The 22,695-nt window shown below is 43.9% G+C and overlaps 1 long non-coding RNA gene across 1 annotated transcript; it reads left to right on the forward strand.

Annotated features, from left to right (window-relative positions):
- Window positions 1-1,602: 1,602 nt before the first annotated feature.
- On the forward strand, window positions 1,603-22,427 carry LOC119169389 (uncharacterized). Its single transcript, XR_012889102.1, has 5 exons — window positions 1,603-1,675; window positions 4,737-4,834; window positions 7,266-7,358; window positions 14,338-14,439; window positions 22,266-22,427. It is a non-coding gene; the product is annotated as an uncharacterized LOC119169389 (long non-coding RNA).
- The last annotated feature ends 268 nt before the right edge of the window (window positions 22,428-22,695 follow it).

Genomic DNA, 22,695 nt, shown 5'->3' on the forward strand with positions numbered 1-22,695 from the left:
GGAAGCAGTACACATAGCGCAGCTTACGCTCTGGGGCCCAATCGTTGATGACGGCGACCCGGTTGAAATGCTCGAGCCAGTCGTCGGCATCTTCAAAAGCAGCTCCGTGAAATGTCTTCGGCGTCTTGGGCTGGTTGATAACCAGGTGCGCTGGTGCTGGCGCGGTGACGTTAGGCGGTGTTTGATTCATAGTCCTCTGACGTTCAGGCAGCAAACCGTGCTGTGGCTCGAGTCCCTGGAGACGACGGCTGGAACGTACGTGCACAGGGGTAAGCTCGGCTGAGATACTCGATGGACTTGCGTCAGGGGTGCTCTCAGGGGACCGTATCATCTACCGTGCCCAGCACTTCCACCAGAAAATGTCACAAAGACACAGGCACGCAGGTACAAAATAGGGCGTTTACTTTCGTAACCCAAGGGCCAGCAACGCGAACACCAGAGCACGCGCACACAGAACTACTTCGTTGTCCTCTTCAGAGGCTGGCTACTATAGTTGCCAGCCTACCTGGCGTCAATATAAACTACCTGGTTTCTCTGTGGCAAGGAGTATGATAGACATGACGAAATGTATGTGAACATTTCTTTTTTTCCGGTAGCTGCTCTTAAACCTTATGTAAAAGTTATGATAATGTGTAAAGTTCCTGAAATGCACTCGCGAATTATGTGTTCGCTGTCAGACTTAGTCTAACAAGTGGCTTCTACTTCTATAGCCTGGAAATATTCGCATAAGCAAGCCCAGTGATTGCAGAACATGACGAAGCGTGGAATCACTGCTACTTTCTGTATTCAGGCTTTCTCTCAGCATATAAGACATTCGCTGCTAATAGCATTAGCAGCTGCCCTGTACATGTTTCCGACAATGCGCTTGATAAAGCTCACTGCTACGCGAGGTGTAGTTGAATCACGTAGGTTCCGAAATTCACTGAAGTGTAACATTTATCGTTTCATTTTCGCAGAATTTGCCAACATTGCATTTGAATTGTGCTATTGTAGCCAGAACTGTCCCTATCTACTTATTTTTTAATGTTAAGAAAACATTTAAATACTCACCTTGCTACAATGCAGTTTCACAACTTAACAAATGACAGTACAGTCACTTCAGTTGCGCGCAAGAACAAACACCCGTTCAATATTCGGACTGAATGCATGGGACAGAACAATGAAAGTTGCCTCTCCTTTCATCGTCTGATTGTTCCCCGTTACCGAACGTGCCAAATGCGAACTACGTCCTTTTTCAGGTGCACGCGTCTTGTCATTGATTCATCCTGGGGGATGTACTGAATTACTTTCGAGGCCTTCGGGCTTCTAGAGCACGTTTCTTCGTGTATCTTGCATACTTCTTACAACGGTGGCCCACTGCTGGTCCGCAAGCGGTGGCCGCCTTTACCTGCGAAAGTCTTGACAAGCAAGAAAAATTACCTTCTGTTTTGTCTCGCTGCGACATCGCAGCACGTGCTCGCCCGAACGGGTATCATATCTCGCTTTCATTTTCCAATGGCTCAGCTTTCCTAATGGCCCAGAATAATAGGAATAGTTCACATAATAGTAAAATGTTACAGCAAACAAATTTATTTTAATCACATTGTTATTTCACGTACAGCTGCTCTCTTTATAGGGAGCAGTGCAGTGCTTGAGCTCTTTGTGCAAATAGCGGGAGCCCTGGAAAATCTATCGCGTAAGTGTGAACACGTGTGTATAAAGCACAAATAGAACAATTAAATTTGTAGCATATCAGTAGCATTCCTCGCTGGGGTGTTTATATATGCACACGCAAATAACGCTGGGCATTGCATAACGAAACTACTCCAACTAACAAGCATATTTCGCACCGCAGTGTGAAGAAGTTATTATGTTGTTTAATTTTTCAATTACTTTTGGAAGCTGTGGCGTTCCAACTTTTCGAAGATACAGAAACTTTGCACATTTTAGTTGTGCCTTCTTGCTTGTCAGCTGTCGCCCCTATTTTATAACTCACGGGGGCACGATAGTTCAAAAATATTCCTCAGTGTCCCATGCAACGTGGGATTAGACACTATGCGAAGCTTCCAACGAGTAGTAACTATATGCCGCTTTCTTCGACTCGGAGCTAGGCGTTCTGTGGCAGATCATTTTCTTTGTGTAAATTTAATGGCTGTCGGGCGAGACGCGTGCTTCACAGACACGTCTACTACTGTATCACACTCAAATGGAAGTTTCAATTACGAAGTGTGTTATTGCATGCTGCAAGCAATTTCGGCGTCTATCTGCGTATCTATCAATCTATCTATCTATCTATCTATCTATCTATCCATCCATCCGCTTACGACTGGATGCTCTCGGGAACACCCCCTTAACTTGGCGTGAGCCAAAAGTAGTATGGGAGAGTGAGATGGTTTGACGAATATGACGCTCTGGTCAAGACATCAATGATGTCACAATCACGTCGCGTACTTTGTCCAATACTTTCCGCCAGACAATGGCACATACCCTCAGGTGGGTATGTGCCACTGTTATGTGGGTATGTGTCGCAGGTTAACGAGAGTATCTACCCAGACATGGCAGGAACACACGCGGCTAATTTCAACACGTCAGCGCTAAGAAAAACCTGACATCCGCCGCGGTGACCCAATCAATGTAAAGGATAAATGTCAAAGTCCCAGCAGAAATGAAACCCCAATCAAGCATTCTACCATGGAGCCCCACCAGGTAATGACACTACTTTTCAAATAGAGCCATATGTTTGTGAAACGTCAACTGTGGTTTCAGTGCTCGCCATCCAATTTTAAAAACATCACGCACCTACTCCTCTGATACAGCCGTCACGTCAGCTTATCGTAAATTGTAGTTAAGTGACATGCGCTGAAGTCCGAGCGCTTTATATGAGCTGATCACTTCTGGTGCTTCTAATACTGAAGTTCCTATTTACATCTTTTCGCACATTCAAACAATGGGCTATATAAACATCCACAACTGCTCAACGTATGTCTGTGCGTGCAAAATTTGTACCTAGATTTCTCGCCATTTCATAACGTATCGCTAAATGAACAAATCACATCCCCGTTCACATTCCATCTGCATGCTTCGCATAACATTGATCCCCAAGGTACGTGAGATCTGCCGAATTCTTTATTTCTGCGTATGGGTGACGCTCGCGTTCGAGCATCGATTTGAATTATATTTAGCAAAACTAACCTTCAAAATCCCACGTAAGGGCCACCAGTATTCACCCGCAATAGTCAACTTTAGGCAACAGTGTCTTGTTATTAAGAAGTACTACCTGGTGCCACCCTACTATATTCAGCTCTACTCAACGCTGACAGTTAGCCAGAATTATTCAGGACTAGCTGACAGCTAGCTCACTCCAACACTAACAAGCGCTAGCCAGTATCAACCAACACAAGTCGGCAGTTGTTAGTACATAGTACACTAACACTTGACATGACAAGTCCACACTAAATGCTAGTCAAGCGGAGTTGGCACTATGCAAGTGAATGCAGTACATGTCATTGTATGAATGTCGTGGGACGTCACTAGGTTATCTCATGGATATGTTCATATTCCAGCAAAAGAAACACAGCTGCAATGACAACTTGCCAGTTAATCTAATAATGTCAAGATGTTTCGTTCTTGTCAGGCATCAAAATACGCCTTGAAAATATGTCTCTTGATATCGCCTACGTTGCTCTGGTTGCAGGGAAACAGCAATGTATTCAAATACAATTTTTTAGCTCCGAGTCAGTTTCTTGCTGCACGTTTATTGGTGTCACGTTTTAACAGCGTTAGTAGCTAAGTGCCTGAAATATTTCATCCTCTACGTGCTTCTCTCAGATAATGCACTGTAGGTTGATTTGTATCCGTAAACATATTTATGGGAATCTATATATACAGTGCTCATTTCATCAGTGCACCAATACCTTGTGTAAGTACGATGATCAGTACCTTGTTCGTAATATTGTCATTAGAAATTGTTCTACTCATTGTCGCAAGCAAACTTTATTTTGCTGATAAATATGCTACACGTTACAAACTACTTCTGCAGATCTCATGACTGCAGCTACTCCATTGTGGCTCTGGTTAGATGAAGTGCTGGCCATTTGTATAACCTGATTTTCGCTGAGTAGTGACGAACCATCATGCTTTAGGAACCACTCGCTGCGTCGCACCATCTACCGCTAAAATATGTGCAAGGGTGTTTCTGTATACTATTTTAGGTAGATGCTGGTGAAATCTCAATATTACAACAATATTTTCTCTGTATACACTTTAGGTTCTCTACTTAAAACTATCGCCGTACCATGTTCTTCGAGACAGCTCAAAAACTTCTGAAAGGAGCAAAGGCCACGCGCAAAGTACAAGGCACAGCTAAAGCCTTTAGCCTGGTGCTACGATCTCGCACAACAATTTCTATTCACAGTGACTTGGTTCTGCTTCAGATGTGTAATCACTGTTAGTGCACAAATGCTACATCAGCATTACTAAATGATGGCACGGGTTTTTGTTTCTTTTGTTTGCATGCAGTAGATGAAACAGATGCCCCGTCCACACGGTCCCTTTTAATTTTTGTTTATGAAAAGCGAAGCATCAGAGCCACTACTTGCTACATATGCTACCGCGATTCTCTAGTTTCGTTACTAGCTGACCGAGGGTACCAGCTAAAACTGACCTATCTATCTTATGTATAATTGCCCCACCCTTTTTGCCTTCTTCATGCACAATATATACCGCCCAACCTTGTATTTTTTAACTGCATCGTACAGAAATCTTCTCCCCTCATCAATATTCTTCAAAAAAATGGCTGAGAAATATCTGCTTCTGAGTATTATATTGATTGGGATCATCACCGCTAAAATCGCAGGCAAGTACACCTGTATTTTTTTTTCCTGTGATCATAAAGTTAAAGTGTAGTGACCGTATCTCAACTCTCAAGAGCGTTTTCAATGTGCCATATAGCTCGCCTCTGAAATGTGTTTACAAACAAATTTCTGAAAAATATAATTCATGAATTGAGTATACAAGCAGAAAAGCACTGTCTGATTTTATATTGACACTAGGACACCTACTCAGCCTACTAGTCCTTTATTGCGCTGTAAAAGTGGCGTTGATGTGTAATTGGGGGGACAGTAAAGGTGAATTCTAGCTTCACGTCTTGATTAAAAGCATTCCAGAATCACTAAAACATATCGGGTCATTTTTGTGCAGACAATACGTAACCTTACAAAACATTGATATAAGGGTCCTCATGCCGCTAGGGCAACTCACTTTCAAACAAGGGCAACGATGTCACATACACCATCACTCCCATTATGGTTTGATAGGTGGCTCTACAACTTGTTTACTGAATAATGCCTAAAACACAAAAGCGCAGTCACACAGGGAGCTAATTTAACACGGATGTGGTATTTCCCTTTAGTATCTGTTAGGGTGAATTCGCTATTAGGTAAAATCCACGAAGCATCTGGTGTTTAACGAAAACTACGATGACTGGAGTGCATGGGCTACTAAACATTCATGGCGTGCGTTTTAGTGACCTTGTCGAGCGAGTTTCTCTGTGTATTTCAGCGTGCCTTTGAAGACGAGAACTGATGAGTCGTGACAAGCCGCGCTGTATACCACCCGCTAGGAAGACTACTGCTGCCACGCCAACCGTATTCACACAACCAACCACATGGCTCCCCATTCTCTGTGCGACGCTATGCAGCGTGCTTCAGTTCTCCCTTTGTGGCATGATGGGAGCGAGGACGGTGGTCTACCTGCGCCGAAGTTGTATGGATAGTCACAACGGCAACACCGGCAATCTGCGTCGGACTATCCAGCGGATGTCATTCATCTTGTAACGTGATAAATCGGAAACGCCAGTACACTGGTCAACTATCATGTCTAGAACGACAGAGAGTCCCGCTCAAAACAGTATTAGCGACATCTGCCGTTTGCAATGGACCACATCTGAGCATGAGCGGTGCCAGTGATGTGGTTGCCATGCAGTTCCCGTAGTTGTTTCGCCGCGGCTACAACTGTTTTCGCCGCCTGAAGCGTTGTATATACTGTTATTTGCGGAAAAAAAGTCCTATCACCCGAATTCGTGCTTTTTATACTCTGAACTTATCGTCGGTTCGTGCTGTAATACCCAATCAAAAAAGATTTTCGTTCGCATTTCTTCTTTTTTTGTGTTTTGTTTTGTTTTGTATTGTACTTGCACTAAACCGTTCAAAGTGCCTCTGATGTCCAAAGTGGTTGTTACAACCACATTGACAAACAAGAATAAAAGACACAAGGGAGGTACGTCCCTGCCCACGTGCAAGCTCAGGTGCGCAGATGTGTCGTTTTTATGACTGCATGCATTGCAGGTGACGCTCATGCAGTTGCGAGGTCGACGCTTCGCCGTTATGGACATGAGTTGATGATGCACACTACGTACAAGAGGGCAAAATGGCAGGCTGAAACGAGAGTAGAAAGTCAACTGCAAGCTGAACGTGGGAGGATGCATAAAGCCGACAGTGAAGAGCTCTAGTCGCGGCAACAGACGCCATGACTTCGAAAAGTAACGACAGTAATGAGCACATGCAATAGGGAGCGTTCCACAAGACATTTATCGTTTGGTTGGTATAAACAGTGCTTCGGTTACGAGGATAAACAAGCATAACGAAGCAAACACGCTTTTCCTTGCATATGCTGGACTTAGCAGACCTAAGCTACATCCTTTGCTTTACCACATATTCTACACCCCTTAAACACGACAGCCCTGGCAGGTGTTCAGCTATACGCAGGGAAATCTGGCACTCGCATTACCCAAAAGCTTATCTTTCAAGGTTTGTGACTGTTTCTTGAATGAAATGTTCATAGTGATGCAAGTTTACGTGCTACAGGCCACCGTCAAAGCTATGTTTACTCCAGGAATCGTATATATAAATGCGCCCCTTAGCATCTATGCCATATAAACCACTTTAAATAGGGCATTGTCTTGAGGAGTCCTACATAATAACTTGAGGAGTCCTACATTCCTAAACCACGAGGTGATAATGACACACGTCGTAGTAACTGGTTCCAGATGTTCCAACCCCCTTAAGTTCTCTAATGTGCTTCTAATTATAAACACATGGTCCTCCATCACTTTATATTATTCCTATTATTACGCTCTGTCTACATCTTATGTCATTCATTAGCAGGCCATTGTAATCATTACAGCATGAGGCCACGCATAACTGCCATGCGCGTCTGGGAAAAGAGTTGCGATTATCTATGAAGGCATGAAGAAAAACTCCATTGTTTACCATTTCTCTTTAATGTAGGTTACCGTACATGTCAAGGACGAGAACGAGAGTGTGGACGAAATAGGCGTCCGAACTGTCTTGAAAAAAACCATCAACCCTACTTCCAATGCAGTAAGTAGTTCGCATGTTTTCGCATCGATACTAAAGGCGGAAGCATCTCATAAACTAGAGTGTAGTCAAACGTAACCGGAATAGCGTTGCATTGTGCCTCTACTTCTGGTATGCATTCGAGTGTAGACGTGAAACATTGCAGGTTTTGGGGACATTTTTTAACACCCCGCTGTGTGTGTCCAAAAACAAGGCAAGGAGGAAAAGATAGAATTTCGCGATGAGAAATTCGTAAACAGGAGGTTGTTGTGTTCGCGAGCGGATGTTTCGACATATAGACATACCTTCTTAATGGCCGCGCCAACAGAAAACAAACATTATGAACAGTGTATTTGTCGAAACCTTTGAACCCCACCAGCACCCCCCCCCCGCCCTGTTTACAAAATTCCGCGTGCGCGTGCGCGCGTGTGAGTTTGTGTGAGAAAAAGAGAGATGCACGTGTACATTGTTTTGCTTGTATTTCATTTCATTTGCCACCAGTCACACCAGTGAAATTCTTCTTAGACTGGTATTCCGTTAAGCATAGTCAAGGAACGTTTTCATTTCATTATACAATAAAACTACGCCATATCCTTCTAAAGGGAACCATGTTTAAATGTGAAGCAGCCGTCGCTAAGGCTTACACTGGCGGAGGCATCGACACTAGTGCTCATGGCGGCGTTTCGCAGGAGAGAAACCTCGGGAGGCACAAAGCACGCAGTGATGGACCGATGCTTCGTACTCGAACATTCCAATCGATGCTAATATATATTGAGAGACAGACGACTTCCATTGGACATAGGGACCCACAGTCCACATTTAACGCGATAGCTTTATACCCTTGTCACACGTAGCAACTTAAGTGCACTTTGAGCGAGTGTACTTCGCCGCGAATGTCATTTGCACGCTGTCACACGAGCAAGTTTACTGTCACTCGCTGCAAGGTACAGTTGGCGGCAAGTGCGTTCCCCAACCCCACTTCACTGCGACAGCTGCGATGAAGTGTGCATAACCTCGGTACCAGTGGCTTGCATACAGAAAGACGCTGTTGCCTGAAGTGGCACTCATACTATATTTAAATCATTGTTTTGTTATGATGGATACTGTTATGTATAAAGCAAGTCATAAAATACAACAATAACCTCGCTAATTTCCCCGTCGGGCTGTTTGCGGCCACGTCCGCTAGGGGGATGTGGCAGCACATGCACAGCAATGGCTGCGTCCGTCGCGTTGTTTACTTCGACGTACACTTGCGCATGTGTTGGTGAGTTGTTCTCTAATCACTTAGGATGCCATGTTCCATGGGTGCTACTTCCATGAAGACAACGTGGTCCGACGATGAGACACTGGCGCAAAAAATAACAAACATACGTTGTGCTACAAATCCGTCAATCGCCACAGCCATCATATTCAAAGTACACTTCGCTTTCTCGTGTAGCAGCGAACCGCGAAAATGACACTTCGTGAGCGTAAGTACACTCGCTCAAGGGCACTTAAGTTGCCACGTGTGACAGGGGTGTTAGAGAGCTTGTGTCGCACAAATTCTGCCGTCGGCGTCGGCACCGGTGGTTGTAAGCGAAAGATAGTCCGTGAGCAAAAAATCAAGAAGGAAACAAATAAAATAAAGAATAAAATTTTCGGTCCCATTGAGGATTTCCCCCGGGCCGTTCACGTGGCAAGCACGTGTCTTACCACAAAGGCACGATGTTAGTTGGAGCTGCTTCGGGAAAACACACTACATAAATGCCGTGTAGTGGAAGGAGTCTCCTTAACGCATTTTGTTCGACAGGTGTCACGCCGAAAACGAGCCCATTTGGCGATTTGTTTCGCGCATTTGGGAGGCCATTAAACTACGTCTAAAAAGGCCGGGATAGTGCAGCCATCGCCGCTAAAAATACACAGGAACTTTCAAACAGCTCTAAAAAGGGACAACTATGTCCATCTAGCGGAAAATATGTCATGCCTTTCCAGCGGCGTTGAACAAGCAAACAGCAAACGCTAGATAATGTGCTGCCATTTGCGAGGAATTGTGAGACTCCTTATGGCCCTTCAAGGAAATGCCATTTCAACGCACTATAGCGGCTCGATTTCGCTATCACGTTCAACTCTTAAAGGCGTAGCTTAAGGGTCCCACAGTTTTTTATTTGAAGCGCAGGCTGCAAATTTTTATGGTTAAACATTGCAAACGAGAAACCTTGGTGATCAATATATGGAGTGGTGAGTGAACGGTTGTGCAGCGCGAGCAGTCAGTTTTTGGAATAAAAAACTTGCTAGCGGATCTTGCCTGCGTCGGCGTTGCGGGGCGAGAGTGAGGAGAGCGTAGGAGAGGAGAGAGGGCAAAAAGACACGCATGCGAATTGGGGTTGTGAACTCTGCAGAGACGAATTCCTAGCGAAGAGAGAGGGGGGAGAGTGCGTGGCTAGCAGACGCTACCTGCGTAAGCGTTGCGAGATGAGAGAGGGGGAGCGTAGGAGAGGGAAGCGGTGCACATGCGCCGTAAAGGTGGTTACGCGGCACACCACTGGACTGAACTCCGCCATAAGGTGCTTCGCTTCTAATATGCTGGCATCATAGGCGTATCAACCGGGGGGAGGGCAAGGGGACGCAAGCCCCCACTGAAAAAAGTAGGGGGGAGGGGCTGAGCCCCCCCCCCCCTTAGACAGTGGTTGTTGTCGGCTGCATGCTGGGGAAAACAACCAAGGCAAAATTTTCCTTCACAGCCTTAATCACTCAATAATATTATTACGAGAAAAAATATTACGAGGATAACCCACAATGTAGTGATATTTTCTAACATTTCATCAATGAAGATTTTCCTTGAAGGCTCTTTGCGACACTTTCCGCGCTCTGCAGTAGCAGTGCAGATCAAGCTAGCGCTGAACAGGGGCCCTATATATTACACCACTTGTTCATGTTTTTAATCTGTTGCGACTGGCCGATGCAGATACAGATTGGAAGTAACAAACTTCTTATGGACCGGTCAAAGCATTTGCTGCTTCAGGAAAATCATTTTCTTTCCTCAAAAAGGATTACCATCCCCACTGCTCTGTCGAAGCTGCTGTGAGCACAACATTCCGAGTAATCTTTCTAAATATTTTAGTTTTGCCGTATTTGAAACACCAAGAAAGGTTTTCGCTTTAATCTGCGATAAATCTGATCAGCCTTGCTTATGGCAACTTGGGGCGATGGAGGCAGCTTGCAAAGCGGCGACGAATAAAGCGGTGGACTCGAGCTCAGTTGGAAGCTAAAGTAGATAGAAATGCTCAAAATACCTTTGGTTTCTGAAGGAGTGCTTCACATTGAAAACCGGAATTCTTTATGAACTGTTTTTGTCATTAAAAATTTTATTCAATGATAAAATAATTACTGTTGAGGAGGCCGCCATCAACATAATTGTATTACTGCGGAAAGGTGTGAGGTAATGCATAAAAACCCTCGTGTTTCATATTATCACATGCATATACATGTTATTACACATATTATTACAAACATATACGTGTTCCCTTAGTGCATGCTGCTTTTAACTGACTGTCTTTTTAACGCTATTGAACAAGTGTTTTGTGCATAAAAAATTATATGAAAGTGCGAGCGCGTCGAAGAAGTTGTCTCTCTCTCTCTCTCTCTCTCTCTCTATATATATATATATATATATATATATATATATATATATATATATATATATATATATATATATATATATATATCTTTGTGTGTGTGTGTGTGTGCGTGTGTGTGTGTGTGTGTGTGTGTGTGTGTGTGTGTGTGTGTGTGTGTGTGTGTGTGTGTGTGTGTGTGTGTGTGTGTGTGTGTGTGTAACGTAAGATAGAAGTAGAAGCCGAGAAGGAAGAAGTGAGAATGGAATAAACATGGCGTATGGGCCAGGCAACAACAACAACAACAACAACAACAACAACAACAACAACACGCCTCCCATTCATCATAGCGTCTCACGAGTCGACAGGATGGAGACCTGCCTGCCCCTTCATCAGTCGCTCATCATCTACGCAGTTCTCCGCATGACACCCTGAGCATACATGGACTACCGTGCAAGCGCCTAGCATTACGCATCGACCAGTATCATGTCCGAAGCATCTACTGACCTTCCCATCCCCGAGTACACCAGAGCAGCGGACGATGGACCCGTACAAGACTGGTTCGACCTGTTCGAGCTCCACGCTACAGCTGCATCTTGGTCGGAATTGGAGATGATCACCAACTTCACTGACTACATCTCAGGTGAGGCATTCAAGTTTTACCTCACCCATATCTTCGAGAACGATCAGTCTTGGAAAAAGATCAAAGAAGAAATGATCACCCGTTTCAAAGAATACGATGAAGATCTGTCCATACCTCATCAGCAGAAGGCCTTTCAACTCACTCATCACAGTTACGCGAAGTCTTCCCGCAGTAAGCCTATTTTCTAAACGAGACCTCAGAGAAAATATACCACCATTGCACTATCGTATGACTCTTTCGAAAAAACGTCACGCATACGGACACCGACTGGTAACTTGCATGTCGCAACAGACAAGGTAAAGCCTCCGTATACCGAAAAGAATCTAGATCATTTCGCCAAAAGACTAAACCTAAAGCCGGATTTTCCAAGCGCAATGAAATCGGCATTTTCAACGTGCTCATTGCACCACAACACTTGAGATGTTACTGAACCACCCGAATCTTATGATGCTTCGTGTCACACGCAAGGCCCAGATGGTTTCGAACGTGTGGCGGCATTTACGCACGACGAGTTCGTGAATCCTCACAATACCAGCCCACACCCTGATGCTTCAAGACCAGATTCTTTCAAAAGACGTTCTCAGCTCAATTACGCAGCAAAAAGAAAAACAAACGTCATCACAAGCACCTCAAGCCATGTCCGCTGTGCTCTTATCTTCAAGTGATAACACACATGTGAGTCGAAGCACTACAGCAGCTTCGAATCCAGCTAAGCCGGCACATTGTGAACTTACAGAAACATTTACAAGGAATGATGACACACAATCATCTGGGAAGCTTTCCCATCAGTCTGCCACACTGATTTTATCTCAAGAAAAGCCCTGTAGTATACTATCGACCACCGACTATCTGCTGATCACATCACCATGCAAAGAAAAGCAGACTCATGTTCCTGAGAGATGCCCATCTGACCAACTTTCGCAAGAAAACGAGCAATTTCAACAAAAGCAATTCCACGAACCCCAGGGACTACAACGGCTACTCGAACAAGAACAACGATCAAGTGAAACCTCCTCACGAGTACACTTGGGGCTTAAAGGTCATAAGAGACAACAGCAATTAAAGAAGCAAAGTCAATGCCTAAGCCATCATCGCAGAAAGCAACGTCGACAAAATTTTCTGCACCAGTTCTCAAGGCCGTGTCTGTGATCCAACAAACCGAGAGAACGCCACAAAAAGTTACGAAAAAAGCATGAAGCTACCACGTATACAACGGAGAAAAAAAGACTTCCTCCCATCAGCCTTGGCTCTCACGCACGCCGACTATAGAAGCAAAGTGTATGTTGCCACGATGGCACTGGATCCGACGCCAAAGACATCCGTCAATCCAAATTTACACAGATTTCAAGCCTTGTTCGTTCTTTACAAGACCTCAAGTCGTATCATCATCAGTGCAGATGTGCAGGGTGGGGTTATGCCATCCAGGACGCAACAGGCAGCCTCGTCCACCCGAGTTTTCTTAGATATGGCCGGACTGCTTCCCTCTGCTGTAGATGTTTTGTGCGAGTTAAGGATCTCCCTTCTGAAATGGAACTAGGGTGCATTTTGACGCTAGATAGATAGATAGATAGATAGATAGATAGATAGATAGATAGATAGATAGATAGATAGATAGATAGATAGATAGATAGATAGATAGATAGATAGATAGATAGATAGATAGATAGATAGATAGATAGATAGATAGATAGATAGATAGATAGATAGATAGATAGATAGATAGATAGATAGATAGATAGATAGATAGATAGATAGATAGATAGACAGACAGACAGACAGACAGACAGACAGACAGACAGGTAGACAGATAGATAGATAGATAGATAGATAGATAGATAGATAGATAGATAGATAGATAGATAGATAGATAGATAGATAGATAGATAGATAGATAGATAGATAGATAGATAGATAGATAGATAGATAGATAGATAGATAGATAGATAGATAGATAGATAGATAGATAGATAGATAGATAGATAGATAGATAGATAGATAGATAGATAGATAGATAGATAGATAGATAGATAGATAGATAGATAGATAGATAGATAGATAGATAGATAGATAGATAGATAGATAGATAGATAGATAGATAGATAGATAGATAGATAGATAGATAGATACGTTCAAAGGCGCAGATGTTCGCAAATAAATGCTTGACATTTAATAAATGCCAACAGCTGAGCGCCTAAATGCCACGCAGTTCGCATTTCCTTATCGCGTAAGTGCACGTGTAGGCAAGCGAAAGCTGCCGGTATTTATCTCTAAGTTAAAGGAAGACAATATGCTTCATTCGGGCCAGTAAAAAGTCTGCAACGTGTAAAACATGCGTTACTCCGCCCAAAGTCAACACTGTTCCACCGCAGCGTCAGAAGCGTTTGGGATATGGCGGTGGGCCAGACAGTCGAGGTATACTTCCCCGTTCCAGTGACATCATTTGTGGGCAATGAACGTGTTTCTATTTTACTTATTTATTTACCTGTTTGTTTATTAGCCTGATCGCTTACCTATTCTCATTTTTATTCATATAATCATATGTATTCCAAGGAAAAACTAAAAATTGGTGTATGCAACAGTACTTTGACAAGGAAAAAAGCGCTAGAACGCCATAAGGCATTGAAAAAATAAAAATCTATGCCATGCAAAAAGAAATGAAATTGTTGATTATCGTTCTAACGCCTTTCTAGATGTTCGCGAAAGTTTACGGTCAGTGATTTTGACAAATGCTGCTGCTCAACACTAATGCAGGTCTTTCACTGTCTAGGCCTGATGAATGAACATTGTGAAGTTGCTTGGAAATCATATTGCAGACGACCTTATTTCCTGACATGCTATGATGGGTATACATATTGCGACTGCGTATGTGGTGAGTGCATTAAGCTTTCAAGAGATCTGTTTTTCGAGCGAAATGTGACACGTGTGTCGTGCTAACTATCATATTAGCAGTGTTTTCTGCAAAACAATTCGGCGAACGCTTCAGCTGCTCATTTAAAAGTGCAACGTCATAGCGTGATCGGGTCGTTGTGCATCGCCTTCTCAATTGCCAGCCCCGTTTGGGTTCTTGGCGGGTACCATGCCGCAAGAAAACGAACGACTGTATGCGTAAAATTAGCCACTTCTAATTATTCTAGAATACCCGGTGCTAGTACAGTTGCAAACGACCTGCTATGCCCTAGAGAGAGATGAGGAAAACCGGAAAGTTAACCAGATATTGGTATCCTTCTTTCTACCGAGCACTGTAGGTGGTAAAATAGGGGCCACGATTGCTTATGCACCCAGGAGAAAAATACCGCACACAGGAAGGGTGTTCTGGCTACATCGGTTCAGAGCGGCCGGTCTATCGCAAAAAGCGCAGTAGCACTTACAGGGCCTTCTTCTGTGACGTTGAATTGTGGCTATATTGTAAAATTTCTTCCTCCGACAGAAGATGATTATCTAATTTGCGGAGCTCACTGCGAAGGCATAGTCGCTGTCCACTATACTGGAGGCTGTCACGGTTATTTGTTGCCACAGTGGTCACAGGCAGCGGTGTAGGCCACGCTGGAAGCGTAGGCGTTGGTAAACGCAACGCCCAACCACAGTCTACACAAAATGGTCGCGTCTGCTCGGCGAAGCCTCGACGGGACTTCAAGACTAATTGTAGGGACAATCGAGTACAGTCGGGCATGCTTGAAGTGTGGTTGATTCCACTATGACATGGTGTGTTGACGAGCAAACCAGTGGAGCTTCCCTGTGACATTGGTCCCAGAAAGCGGTAGTACAGTTCTTGTTCTTGTTCACCTATTGCTCGTGGCGCACACCCACTGTGGGAGATTGGCGAAGGACTGAGTGGCTTTATAAAATAATGCACAGTTTTAAAATAACTGAGGTGGTGTACTAGAAATATCACAGATGACCTAGGAAGTTTGGGTGCTTGATCTACTGCATATAAATGTTTAAATGAAGAAAAGAATTTATTCTTAAGTATAGCACTAGTCTGATTTTTATGCTTATATAATATAGCAGCAGTTCATGTTCTTCTGCGCCTTCTTCATATCGCGAATTTCTCAGGTAGCACAAGAAGATATAAGCGCCTGGAAGTAGACAGGGAATAGCTGCTCATAATATAAGTGTTGTGCAATGTCTGGCTTCAACCTAGTTTTAAGATAATCTACAACATGCTCTAAATATGCAGCGAAAAATCCCATTTTAGAAACTGAATTGCTAAAATACCCTAAACATCTGAGAGCATAATACTTTAAAATCTATTTTCTACACGTTTTTAAGATGACATGCAGGATGGTTCTTTTTTAACTTGTAGGATGTAATCTTGTAAAATGTAAGTGTAATTAGGCCACTTAAATATGAAAATTCATATGTAACAGTGATCCTGCGGCCTATTGTACATTCTGTAAGCATTTTAACAGCGACGCCGCTTAAGCTATCGGTAAGTTGTGCTCCCTCGTACAAGAAAACAACACGAAAGAAACGAAAGGCAGGGGTGTTAACTAGTCTATGAGGGCTAGTAAGCTACCATACACGAAATAAAGGGGTTGGGGGTTTACAAATGGAAGAGGAGTGAGAGAAAGAGTACACCCACATATAGTCACGCTTGACGGTCATCATAACGTTAAGCTTATAATCGTCTGTGCAAGTATGCTGCGTCCAAGAAGTTGAGCACCACCTTTTTCGCCTGAACTCCTGATGAACTCTCAGGTCTACATTCTAGAACGGTTTCATCTATCATTGTTCTCTGATCTATGGGGGGTAGAGCGGCTGGGAGAGGTAATGGGGGCCCATTATCGAGGACAGTCGCAGAAGATAGTCGCTGTAATGTCTCCTCGCTGCCACAGCTGTCGCAAAAAGGGTTGCGATTCACTTCAATTCAAAAGGAGAATGGCTTCGTGAAAGCCACTCACCACCACAAATGGCCAAACAGGGTGGCATCATTTTGGCGTAGTCCAGTAGGGTGTTTAAGGACGCAAAGCTTTCGGGCAGTGGTGGTGTGGGTTGCGCAGTCTACTCGCTGTGTTTCTCGTGGAGACCGTGACTTTCTGTGTTACCACTGGAAACTGGCCAGCAGCGTTGATCCTCAATGAGTATATTGTCTTGATCATGTTCCTTTGAAGAGCTGACCGAGCAGCAATGTCGTCATGTTCATTGCCTATCACGCCACAGTGACCAGGAATGTCACGCGGTGTTTTTTCTCGAACGCTGTATCGATGAGATTCCTAACCTCTAAAACCAACTGCTCGTATGGACCATGCCACATGGCTGACAGCAAAGATTACAGAGATGCCTTCGAATCGGTGAAGACTGACCATCGTTGAGGCTTTTCGCGGTTTACTACCTGAAGTGCAGCACGAAGAGCAGCAAGTTTGGTAGCCTTCAACGTCGTTAGGTGGTCTGTCTTGAAACTGACGGTATTAGCCTTCGCTGAGACTACCACTGCTGCGCACAAACACTGGAGGGTAGTGGATCTGTCAGTATAGTTATGCAAGTGATCAGCATACTTATCGAGCAAGAAAATGAGATATAGCTGCTTCAGCACTGGTAAAAAAAGCTCAGATTTTTTTTTGTTATTCCCGGTACGTTGAAGTGCACAGCAGGTCTAATGACGCATCACAGAGGCACCAATGGCTTAAACGTGTGTCTGAAACCTGACGGAAAGGGGGCAGCATAGTTTGAGTTTGTCGACAATCAGACGCCCGTGATCTCTCTAAAGGCAGAAATGCAAGATGGTGGCAATGAGCCCGAAAAAAGTGCCTGACATCAGCTCTCAAGGATCGTACCAAAATGTGCGTTCAAAACTCCACAAGCGAGTACGCAACACATTATTGGGCAAGTTGCACCGAATACGGCAGGTATGAGCGTTAAATGAAAAATCGGAAATGCTCGAGAAGCATGTACATAGATTCGGGTGCTCGTTGATGAGAAGTACGTAGTCGCAATTACCGGAGCCCATCGCTGTGGCCTCCCTCATAATGCTGTCTTGGTTTTGGAACGTTAAATTGTCCCAAGAATTGGTTAAATGAAAGCTCGGCTGGAAACGTGAAAAAGTGAAGGAGAAAGAAAGAGTGAAAGAAAGTGAAAAAGAATGAGAAAGAGAAACTATAGAGAGAAATAAAGGGAATGAAAACATAAAAAGGCAGGTAGAGACAAATACAGAAAAAGATGTTGAGAGAAATCTACACAAAAACAAGATAGAAAAACAGAGAAAAGTTGAAAGAGAAGAAAAGGGAGATATCATGAGAAACACAGCGAACAGAAAGAAGCTGCAAGAACAAAAAACAATGGCAAGAGAGAAAAAAATAATGGCAGAAAAAGCCAGAAAGACAAAGAAATAGTAAGAAAGAGACAGAAAGAAATAGAAACAAACATACGAAAACTAGACCTCAGAGACAGAGAGAAAGAGCAAGGGGTAGAATAAAGAAGGAAAAAATACCCAAAAAAAACAAAGAATGCCACCCAACTCGTCGCTTCTTACATGCTTGGCACCACTAGTGCGAAGCTACCCTAATTTTTAGGAGCGAAGCTCGTTATGGTCTAGGACAATTCCTGATTCCCCTCGTGTACCCTGAACTAGCATCTTCCTTATCATACAACAGATGGCGTTGTGTGAATGTGTCCTTGGAAATAATACCACTAGATGGCGTTACTGGTTTTAGTGTAGTTTACGACTTCGTATAGTTGGCAGACAGACGGACAGACGGACGAACGGACCGACAAACGCACACACATACAAACGGACATACACAGATGGATGAACAGATGTACGAACGCTTCGCGCCACTCATCATCATCCACTCCGTGCATAAGTTGTGAATTTTTTTATCGGCCGCCTCATAATCTACATCTCACGTTGCACGGCACTGGCAGGTTTCAATGTTACTTATATCTGGACAAACCTTTTTAAAAGCTCTGGTTTTCATATCTAGGTTCAAGTCTGCCTTAGATATAGCCACAACTATCAATCACCGTCGAGCCTACTGACAGCTGCTGACACTAAGGCTTACAACCATACATTCCATGGATGTCGCAACGAGTTACTACAATTCGTCTAGAAAAACTACCGCTATGCAACGCCTGCACGTCCATTTATTACACCTACCCATGTTAGAAGTTGAATAGTCAGCTATTCGTAGAACGTCAGCAGCTGTATGCAGACATACTCTCTAGTGTCTGACGAGTTTCTCTGAAACTGCATGAGGACATTTTTCTCACGTGTCCACATAGAATGTTAAATTTAGAGCCATCGTTTCCGTCTTGACTCACTACCCCAAGACAACCCTGTTTCTCTTCCGATTTTTCTATCCCATTCTTGACGCAGTGCCAAGCTTCTGCGTTTAATCCGGACATTTGCCATAAAGCCTCGCATTCGCGTCAATTCTGCCGATGGCTATATTTTCTACGACCTGTGCGCCATTATTTTATCCCTACGATCATCATTTGAGGTGTTCGATACGGTATGCTTTATCGTTCTGCTGACGCCGTCCAAAAGAATGGCCGTTTATTCACACTGGGACTTGTGCCAATGCTTCACTCACGAGTTAGAACTCGTGGACTCCTACAATGCACTTGCACCGTATCTCTGTGGCACAGTTGAGCCCCTTCTCGATTCAAAAAAGTTATCACTTGTGATGTTGTGCCCTCATTCTGGCATCGGACCCTTCGTTAGTAATCAACTCGTGCTTTGGGGGCCTAAATAGCAAACAAATGGAACGAGTTTTTGCCAGTGCCTTCTCTGAAAGTCACCATGGGCGCTGCCGCTGCAGCCCGCTTTTTTTAATATGGTAGTAGTAAAGCACAATGCATGTCTTCGCGAAGAAACGGGATTTACGCCGGAGCTAATTTTTTTTATGAACTCTGGTGTCGACGTCATTGGTTCTGAGTGAAAAATCGGGACGAATTCAAATGAATGGTAAATTACATCCTTTTATACTGGCATTCGAACCCAAGCCTTCCGGGTTGTAGGCAGGTGTGCTACCACAGAGACATGCCAGCGCTAGAAGTTTTCTCGGGGAAAAATTATACAGGCGTTATAAAGTTTGTGCAGAGGCTGAGCCAAAATTGTCGTCAGCTGTCATTTTACGCCAAATCAAAGGCCACGCCTACAAAAGCCTGGAAAGTGGATCGGTATGCGTGAGTGTACCATGATCAAGTATTTCGGAGTATGTTTAGAAAATTTTGGTTGGATTCCAACGTACCCTGACGTCGCAACACCGTATGAGCTTCTCGTCACGTGAACACACAAGTTGACGTTTCTGCGACCGCTCCACTGCGTGGCATTGTTCATGCCTTACAGGCAACCCTTTCGAATGTTGCGGTACAAAACGTCATCCCAAGTAGCCAAACTGGCACGTGAAATCACCAGAATTGACAGGAGACTAACATCAAGATATTTTCGATGTTCGTAAGTGCACCTTGTGAAAATCGTCTTTATGGCAGAAAAATTTAAAAAAGGATATCGGTAGCTGCTGCGCTTCCCACTTAGAGCCATCGGTGTATAGAGATTTGTATGACAGAGTAAACTCAGCTTAAAAGAATTGGCAGCATATCCACGGAGTGAATGATGGAGAGTGAGGCGAAACATTCGTCCGTCCATTCGTGCTTGCTTCAGTCCGTCCATGCGTCTGTTTGTGTGACCGTCCATGCGTCCATCCGCCCGTCCGTGCGTGCGTCTGTTCGTGCTTCCATCCCTGCGTTCGTCCATGCATCCACCCCTGCGTCCGTTCATGCGTCCATCCATGCATCTGTCTGTGTGTCCGTTCGTCCATCTATTCAGCACTCCAAGTACCACCATCTCGCATCTTTTCATCATATATTCCCCATATAGAAGCACCGCCATCCAGCGGACATTCCAAGGACTAAACGAGAGGTGGCACACGCACACTTTCTTACGGCTTGCGCTTCGTATCTACTTCCCACCTTTAACCACCTGGAGTTCACGGTATACACTAGTTCATTGTATTCATGGCACTGTGGCTCAACGCTCGCTAAACCTTTCTAAAACTAAGGAGGTTACACCCAGCGAGTATATAACGTAGCAACCCTTTCTTGTCAGATAGTGCTCAATGTACATCCCAATGGCTGCTGATGGGGAATGAGAGACAGGAGCATTCGGTTTTTAGTTAACGCGCACGCCGTGAACATTTTATTGTTCAACAAAGCACAGGAGAAATCTCCCACCGGCACCACCTTGCAGGTCAAAATGTAACACTGGTTACACACTACGACTACGACTACAATGCACAAGCGGGTGCCGCTTTAAGGAGCTTTGCCCCTAAAACTTGGCGTCAGTACTTATTTCAGACGCATAATATAGGCGGGTAATATGTGTAACCGAACCAGGCGTGACACCATGTCAATAGCGCAACGAATGGGCAATTTATAGGCCCGTCAATTGCAAACCATTGATGTACAATTGCCCCACCGCGGTGGTCTAGTGACTAAGGTACTCGGCTGCTGACCCGCAGGTCGCGGGTTCGACTCCTAGCTTCGGCGGCTGCATTTCCGATGGAAGCGGAAATGTAGGCCCATGTGCTCAGATTTAGGTGCACGTTAAAGAACCCCAGGTGGTCGAAATTTTCGGAGCCCTCCAATACGGCGTCTCTCATAATCATATGGTAGTTTTGGGACGTTAACCCCTACATATCAATCAATCAATTGATGTAGAATTCATTATCATTAGCAACAACTTTAAGAAAGTGTGCATTAGTGCGTGTTGCCTCACGGATACATATTGGGCGCTTTGCTGATTCCCAGTGTCATAACATATGTCGTAGAGGGCCCATCGAAGTCACACTTCAAAGGGCCATTCTTAAGCACGCAGACGTTCTTTTCTTCGCGGCACATGTGGGATGTGCACAGGTGATGAAGCCTCGCTCGAAAATGAGATGACCGTGCAAATGGGACCCCAGTTTATCATCACGTTCTGGTCCTGAACTTTTTTCAAGTTACTCTACATTGATGCGAAGCAGGACCGCAGGTTTGCGGTCTCAATTCCTGACCATTGACAGTTCAATTAAAAATTTAAAAACGCCGATACAATTCTTGTGACGAGAAAGAATTGAGGTAGTCATAATTAACCTAGAATCGTTCACTATGTACGGTATGCCTCGAATTCCTGTCATAGTTTTGATAGGTGAAAACCAGGAATGTCTCTCTCATTCGACAGAGAAAAAATTATAATAATGGAACAAAAATTCGCATTCCATTTGGTATGCCCACTTTAGATACAGCAAATAAATCTGTGGGGACTTTAGAAGTAGGGGGCCTCCAAACATAAGCAACAATAAGGTGAGTTAGGCTAGTGGTAAAAATTTATTATCAAATAATAGCTTCGATAACACTGAAGACACGGATGAAGAAAGCAGACAGGAGAGTACATACGTCGCAACGTACGAGCAGTAAGCCTGTCCTATCTGCTCCTTTGTCCGCGTCTTCGATGCACTTCAAACTAATGACTAATAATAAAAAAGTAATCTCTTCTTTCACTGACACGTACTTACCTGGGCTGTCGTCTCTGTAAAACAACTAATTAAGTATTTGCTTATTTGAATGAAAATATCCTGCTTGGACCGTTCACTTGTTTTTGGAGCTGGGGTATGTTTCTATTGCACCAATAATCTTTATCGAAAGGAGGAAATGCACAACCAGCTGTGTTATTTTCTTGATAAGAAAAAGATACCCAAGACGCACATTCTTTTACAGTACGCCCACGAAGACCCAGAGGAGTGCCTCGGTAACGATGTCGAACAACCTCTTAAACATCTCAAGGAGTTTGTGTGGCGCATGATTTTCTACGTTGAGTGTTGCACATCAGAGCAGCCCTTGGTCTGCCTAATGGCAAGCAATAAAGGATGATCTTTCGTACTGATGATTTCATATTAAAAACACTCTGGGTATTGAGCTTAAAATGATTTACCTACTAAAGAGAATATTGAACTTGGTATAAATGAATATGCCATTCACAAGTATACTGTTACATTACGCCAGGTACTCGCAACATGCCTCCATTTTTCACGCCTAGTCAAGTGAAAGCGAACAAGCTCATATACTACGTTCAGCACAACAGGATACCAATATTAACATTAAGACATATTTTTCATTTCTCAGAAATCTTTCGATCATTGTATGAACA

Source organism: Rhipicephalus microplus, chromosome 2 (assembly GCF_043290135.1).
Source record: "Rhipicephalus microplus isolate Deutch F79 chromosome 2, USDA_Rmic, whole genome shotgun sequence".
NCBI classification, from domain to species: Eukaryota; Metazoa; Arthropoda; class Arachnida; order Ixodida; family Ixodidae; genus Rhipicephalus; species Rhipicephalus microplus.